Source organism: Rhinopithecus roxellana, chromosome 3 (genome assembly GCF_007565055.1).
Source record: "Rhinopithecus roxellana isolate Shanxi Qingling chromosome 3, ASM756505v1, whole genome shotgun sequence".
Taxonomy (NCBI): Eukaryota; Metazoa; Chordata; class Mammalia; order Primates; family Cercopithecidae; genus Rhinopithecus; species Rhinopithecus roxellana.
In genome coordinates, this window is record NC_044551.1 from 51687787 (window position 1) to 51695978 (window position 8192).

The 8192-nt window shown below is 35.4% G+C and overlaps 1 long non-coding RNA gene across 1 annotated transcript; it reads left to right on the forward strand.

The window, feature by feature from the left end:
- Positions 1-4913: 4913 nt before the first annotated feature.
- LOC115896418 lies at positions 4914-7559 on the forward strand. Its single transcript, XR_004056296.1, has 3 exons — positions 4914-4930; positions 5392-5471; positions 7140-7559. It is a non-coding gene; the product is annotated as an uncharacterized LOC115896418 (long non-coding RNA).
- The last annotated feature ends 633 nt before the right edge of the window (positions 7560-8192 follow it).

The following is an 8192-nucleotide window of genomic DNA, read 5'->3' on the forward strand; positions in this document are numbered from 1 at the left end:
TTATGAGAGAGCCATATGCTGGCCAAAGAGTTCCTCAAATGGATAAGGGGAAAACAATTGGAATATAGCCCCAAATTTTGCTGTAACACCATATGTATGTATGCATATATTACATAGTTTTTGTGTATATTATATATATATCCCTACCTGTGCATTGCACATTTCAACTAATTTATTATATGCAGTTTATTACAACATATGACTCAGTATACTGATTTACTAAATCCCATGCTTTTATGACCCGCCTTCATGTATGGTTAAATAGAGACAATTGTACCCAGTAGCTATGGGGAACACTTTTGAATGTGAGGCTGAGGCCTAAAAAGAGTAGTTCAAGTAAATGGCAGTCTGGATCAGCTCGTTTTCTTCACATCGAAACTAGATAATCCAAATCATCTTTCACTTAAGTCTAAATTTTGGTTTCCATGTACCTAAATATAGTTTTATTTCTGAAAATGGTCACTCAAAGTTTTAACTTTACTCATGCTTCCGTATTACTTTTAAAAAGTTATGAGAACTAAGATAAACACTATTATTTTATTAACAAATAAAAACAACTGTGATATATGCCCTGCTTATACTCCTCAGTATTCTTTAAAATACTAAATTCAGTATTTAGTATTTTAGTATTTCAGTGCAAATTTGACTTAGCATAAATTAATAAGAAATGAACACTTTAGAACACAAAACAACATTTGTAATTAATGTTTTTGCTCCATTGCGGCTGCTCCCTACACACCATGTAACATATGACCAGAGGCAGCATTTAGACAACTCTCTGGAGGATATTTTGTTATTTGCTGTAAGAAAAGGGAAAAATGAAGCCCATTTGTCAGTGGTAGAGATGAGACTCTAACCATTTTTGGTTTCTTTCCACCATTTATTTTATAAAACATAAGCGTCCAGTTCATAGAGAACTAATGTTAGAAAGCTCCACCTATGAGTAACAGGTGGCAGCTTGTAGGGGGGTGGAATGTGGAGCAACAGGAGCTCGATATTCTGTATTTATTTATTCTTGGAGCTGATAAGCATTTGAGAGGCTTTCCTATTTACAAATTTGCAAACAGAAGTAAATCACGTTAGTCAACAGCTTTTATTTTCCATTTTATTATATGAGTCATGCGACTTGGAGTATCGGAAAATATTGAAAAAGAATACGTATCTATATAACTGCATATGCATATGCAATGTCTTCAAAATAAATACTGGATCCTTTCATTATTTTTAAGATCAATAGACTACCAAAATATGTATTACTGTGTATATTTAAGAAAACGAAACAACATTTCCAAGCCTGTTAATACTACATAAAATAAGAATACAAAAATATTTTATTTTAAAATGTGTAACTCAAAATATTGATTTAGTTATTCAGTTGCCTCAAACATTGACTTAGGTTCTTTATGCCTAAAAAATTAGTTGTTTATGTCTTTGAAATCATTAAATTAGTCTGCAATCTGCCTATTGACAATAAGGAAAATAAAGTGTCTTATCTCACATCCTGTCAAACCATAATTACATGAACATTTGCACACAGTTAATTTTGTTTGTATTCAGTTAGAAATACCTGCTGGGTAGGGATTATCATTACATTCAGGATATGCCTGATTTGCCAAAAGGCCAGAACTATCACTCAGCATACTAAAATTCTCTCAGCAACTGAAGTACATTTAGAAAGAATGAAAATGAGGCATTTTCGTCATATTAAAGAAAATATTAGCTAATTTTCAAGCACCTGATATACATGAATTAATGCAACCAATTTAAATATAAAAGCCATTCTTTTGAGTTCACCTGATATTTGAGGGATTTTACCTACCAAACTCTATTGACAGAGGAACAGAAAAATGCAATTGGTGCTCAAGCTCATTTTCTGTTTATCTAATTGCAAAGTGAACAAATCTCTCAATTCACAATATAAAACTACCAGAATCCCAAGCCCTAACTAAATACTTTTAGAAAAAACTACCTTATTTTAGCCTCTATCACAAGTCAGAAAATATTACATCAGAACCACTGTCTAAAGAAAGTACAATATCAACACATCTTGAGACAGTTTACTTCTAGGAGCAATTACACTACCCTTGTCTGGGTAAAACATTTTATTACTGTGAAACCAGATTGCTTGGGAATTTACAACTTCCAAAGAAAATGAAGTATGCCTAAATAATTACAGAGGTATTAAGGACATTATTGCTTAATAATATTACATTTATTACTATGACCCTACTTAAGTCATATTCAAAAAGGATGTGCTTGTGTGTTTGGTAATATTTTGGTACTAGAAGAGCTTGACATTCCAAGTTTCTCCCAATGGTAGGCAGAATTTCCCTTAAAAGATATCTACTCCCTAATTCCTGGAAACTGTGAATACACAGTATTTCTTGAACAAAGGAATTTTGCAGATGTAATTAAGATTGAAGATCTTAAAATTAAAAGATAAATCTGAAATTTATGAGTGAGTCCAATCTAGTCACAGGAACCTTTAAAAGCTGAGAGCTATCTCCAGCTGGAGCAGAAGAAATCTGGCAAATGAGATGTCAGAGAGACTTAAAGCTTAAGAACTTAAAATACGTTGCTTATTTGAAGAATGACAGGATGAAGTAATCAGGAATGCAGGTGGTCTAAAGCAGCTAGGTCTCCCAGCCAATAGCCTGCCAGGATACCACAGTAACTTTTGCCAGAATGCTTGCAAGAAACTGAATTTTGCCAATAACACGAATGATTTTGGAAGAATATTCTCTCTCAAAGCTTTGAAATAAGAGCCCAGGCTAACTGATGCCTTGATTTTAGTCCTGTGAGATTTGGAAAAGGGGAAGCAATTGAGCCTACCAAGACTTTTGGCCTACAGAATTTTAAGAAAATATGGTTGTGTTGTTATAAACAATGAAATTTGTGACTATTTGCTACAACAGTGATAGAAGCTAAGACATTGATCCACATAAAGAATGGTCTTCCTACTTTGAATAACAAGAGCAACATATCCAATTGTAATCTCTTTTTTGTTGTCCACTAGTGTACTCACAACTAATTTTAAGTAGGATCTTTATCTCTCGTATAGGTGCCTTTTTCATTCCATGTGTTTTAATTTTTTCCTGAATTTTTTAACAATTTAATGATGTTTGAGTTTGCATCTTTAAAAATTTATATTAAGTTACAATATCCTATTTAGAAAGAAATGGGATATAAATATGAAAAATAAAATTAATTTTGTTTTTATTCATAGCTTCTCTCATTGTGAAATATTTAAATAGAATCTACTGGAATACACAAAAGGCAAGGTAAAATAAATTAGGATTACATGTGATGAACATCAATTGTATTTCATAGACAATATATATTTTCTGCACCTTTGATGGCAGTAGACTGAGTTTTGGGGGAGATTTACCTCTCCTGCTTTATCTGAAATCTTGATGGTAGTGGCATGATATATATCTTATTACTTTAGTGAAGGGAATCTCTCCTAAGTTCTCTGCCGGGACATAGTTAAATGGCAGATTATCTGTTCTTACATAATCCATTTTATCATATTTATGTAGCCTTTAAAACCCGTTTTCAATATTTTGCCTCAGATGTTCTAGCATCTCCACCTAACTTACTGTAAACTATTAATTTTTCTAAGGTTTGGCAAAACAAAAATGGCACTGGAAAAAGTTAAAAGTAAGACTTTATTTAACGGTATTGTGAAAGGACTAGACAAATAATGGAGTATCAATTCAGTGCCATTAAAACAACAGAGAGTTTTCAAAACGTAGAGTAGGCAGCTAGAAGATATCAGGTCATCTGTATTTTTTCACTTCCCTTATGCAAAGAAACAGTTAATATTATCCTATCTTTGTATCTTCAAAACAGGAGGTAGTTTTATAACTGGAATAAGAAGCTCACTGAGAAAGTTAGTGTATTAGTCCATTCTCACGCCGCTAATAAAGACATATCTGAAACTGAGTAATTTATAAAGAAAAAGAGATTTAAATGACTCACAGTTCCACATGGCTGGGGAGGCCTCACAATCACGGCAGAAGACGAAGCAGGAGCAAGGAATGTTTACATGGCGTCAGGCGAGAGCGCGTACAGGGAAACTACGCTTTATAAAACCATCAGATCTCGTGAGACTTACTATCTGGAGACCTGCACGGGAAAAAGCCGCCACTATGATTCAATTACCTCCCACCAGGTCCTTCCCACTGTAATACATGGTGTCTGGGACTTTGGAGGTCATGGGTACTCCCCGCTAGATGCTTCCGCCGGGCTCACACAGAGTTTTGTTCCAGCTGACACACAAAAGCCCTCACCTGCGTGCTCCTTCCCAGGAAGAGTTCAGCACCAACAGGTGCCAGTGAGTGGAGTTTGCCCCTGCCCATGCTGAAGCAGCTGGCTAGCTCCAGTGACCGCACTGCAGTTCCCACCCACCAAGGAAGGGGTCAGGGGAATTTCCTGCTTCAATATATTCCTCAAGGCTGAGGATTTACTTACTTTTGTAAGTGGCTAATTTGTAAGACGAAGCTCTCTTTCAACAAAGCATCAGCATTCTTTGAGTTGATAGTTGGCTTACCTAAATCTGTTTTTTTACTTTTTATTTTACTGCTTTGAACTTGAGTGTTTATATTACCTCCTCAACACTCATAATTATTTATAATTGCCGTTGTTACAGTACTGCTCAAGTACTACACTATTTGTATAGCCCAGTATGGATCTTTACTCCAACAAATTCACAGCATGTGGGGGTCTTAGGACTTAGGATGTTTTATTATGCTAAGAGTTCTCACTCCTTTACTTATCACCATAAATAGCCAGAGTACAATTCTGTACTGGAAACCCATTACGAGAATCTGCCTTCTGGGGATCCACTTCTAACACCCCTTGTCTTTGTTTTGATTTACCCAAAATCAACCTTGAGATGGGAATTCAAGTATCAGTGGTTTATTGGAAGGTAATTTTTAGGGAATCATAATAGTTGTGTGGAGAAGTTAGACGCCCAACAAATATAAATACTGTAATAGATCATTTACATTTTGATTGCTGATTTGACCCTTCTTTCTTTTATATCAGGGGTCAGAAAACTTTTTGTGTAAAGGGTCGGTTAGTAAATGTTTTAGGATTTTCAGGCCATGTGATCTCTGTCCTAGCCACTGAACTTGTCATGGTAGCATAAAAATAGCCATGGATTATGTGTCACTGATTGAACATGGATGTGTTCCAATAACATTATTTATAAAAACAGGCACTGGGCTGGATTCAGCCCAGAGGCCCTACTTTACTAATTCATACTCTATATTATGTCTCAAGGACAAGAATCATGATTTTATCAGTATAATGTAAGTATTTTGCCAATTGTCTACACATAGATAATATTTATAGAGGAAATTAATAAAAGTTTTAACATATTTATAGGTGATGTGGATGGTGACATTGCAATGATCTTTCCTTTTGCTTACTTCAATGAACTTGAAAATATGGTTGCATTTTAAAAGGTAAGCTGAAAATTAAAACCCAAGATCGAATCATGAATAGTTATCTTCAAAGCAGAATGGCAATGGGTCACCCAAACAAGCTCAGCAGTCACCTAATTTACTTTATTGCCCTTGATAAAGAAATAATATTTCCCCCAGTTGGTCAATTGTAAATAAATGAAAAGCAGATGAAGCAGAGAGAGAGGCAAACTTTGACTGAATAGCACTACTGTACCCAAAATAGAAAGGTGGAGCTTCAAGGATCTGACCTCATTGCCCCCAAGGCATGCAGAATGCTCCTGTGGAAAGGATCCTTTGTCAGTCATAAATTTTGCTAAATATTTTACCTAATTCCCACTTGCTTTTGTTCCTTGTTATTTTACCAACTTTGGTGAAAAATTTTTGTATAAAATGTATTATTGTCCCATTCATATTAAGTTCAAGCATATGCCTAAGTAAGCATGATACTACATAAGGACACAGCCTTAGATAGCAAATTTATTTTTTGTAAAAAAGCAGCACAGGCTGGGTGTGGTGACTCACAAACTCAATCACAGAACTTTGGGAGGCCAAGGCAGGAAGATAACTTGAGGCCAGGAGTTCTACAGCAGCCTGGCCAAATGGTGAAAACCCATCTCTACTAAAAATACAAAACTTATCCAGGTGTAGTGGTGGGCCCCTGTAGTCCCAGCTGCTCAGGAGGCTGAGGCACATGAATCACTTGAACCTGGAGGCATAGGTTGCAGTGAGCTGAGATCACACCACACACTCCAGCCTGGGTGACAAAGGAGACTACATCTCAAAAACAAACAAACAAAAAGCAGCACAAATTTTACATATAGTGAGTATGAGAATGGCTAGAAGCATGCTTTGAGAAATGGCATATTTATTAAACAGAAAGTGTGGACAAAGGTATTTCATATATTGTATTAACACTTTACCCTTCTGTTACAAATGTTGCTTTGCATGAAATTTTTACACAATGAAAAAAGTACTTGCCTAACTATTGTTGTATCTTTCCTTTTTGGAAATATTTCTGAGGAACGGGGAACCCCTTTGAGAAGTTATCCAAACAATGCTCATAATTTCAGAATGAAGTATTTTCATGCATGTATTAGCATCACTCTTAGTTCTTAGATATAAACAGCAAATTGAATGAAATGGTTTTTTCTCAAAATATGTAGGTTATTTAGTTCTAAATCTATATTTTAGCTCTTTCTTCAGCTGGATTATGCTCATCCTCCTTTCTAGTTGAGGTAATAAATTTAACAATGTTATTGAGAGGTGAATCTGGCTGGGCTTCTGGGTTGGGTGGGGGCTTGGAGAACTTTTCTGTCTAGCAAAAGCATTGTAAATGCACCAGTCAGTGCTCTGTGTCTAGCTAAAGGTTTGTAAATGCACCAATCAGCACTCTGTAAAAACTCACCAATCAGTGCTCTGTATCCAGTTAAAGGTTTGTAAATGCACCAATCAGCACCCTGTAAAAACGGACCAATCAGCACTCTGTAAAATTGACTAATTGGTGCTCTGTAAAATGAACCAATCAACAGAAAGTGGGTGGGGCCAAATAAGGGAATAAAAGCCTGCCACCTGAGCTAGCAGCGCCAACCCGCTGGGGTCTCCTTCCGTGCTGTGGGAGCCATGTTCTTTCGCTCTTCACCACAAATCTTGCTGCTGCGCACTCTTTAGGGCCTCACTATCTTTATGAGCTGTAACATTCACTGTGCAGGTCTTCAGCTTCACTCCTGAAGTCAAGTGAGACCACAAACCCACTGGAAGGAAGAAACTCTGGACACGTCTGAACATCTGAAGGAACAAACTCGGGACACACCATCTTTAAGAACTGTAACACTGACTGCGAGGGTCCACGGCTTCATTCTTGAAGTCAATGAGACCAAAAACCCACCAGAAGGAACCAATTCCAGACACATTATCACTGATAAAACCTATGTCTGTACCTTCTAGCATTATATATAAAAAAGGCCACATAGAAAACAAAATTTAGATCCACAAATATTTAATATTCACAACTTCTGGATTTATCTCATGTTGCAAATTATTTTTGTTACCCTATTCTGCATATGAGAAATATAAAACATCAGTATTTCATTGGTGCAATGTTCTTTATAGTAATTTAAATAATAACTGCATACAATCGTGTGCTATATGTATTCTCTCTTGCAATAAAAAATGACATGAGCATAATTATAAGAATTAATGACCTTGCATTAGTGTAGCTTTAAATCAAGCAAAATCTGCAAATTATTTTAATTGCAGCATCCAGTTAAAATATTTTGGTCAATGAGCCTTTACAAATTGTATTAAAATGTGTAAAAATAATTTTGCTGTGCTATATATTATGCTAACACACATTTATGATGGCAGACTTTAAAATACAATCTTTCCTTTAACTATTTTTTCTAATAGAATTATGCATTTATTTATCAACTTATCTGAGAAGATATCTAGTCTTAAACTGTTTGTCACTGAATAGATAAAAACATTGTGGAAAAAATGTTTTTCCTTATAAACCTATGTTTTCCAGTTACTAAATAAGATGTACTAGTTTTATATTGTTGAATAACAAATTATCATACTTTGCAGCTTCAAAAACCATACATTTATTATCTCACAGTTTCTATGCATCAGAAGTCTAGCACATTTTACCGCCTTCATTCAACGTCTCACAAGGTTAAAGTTCAGATGTCAACTGGGCCATCTTTTCTTCTAGAGTTTGGGGTT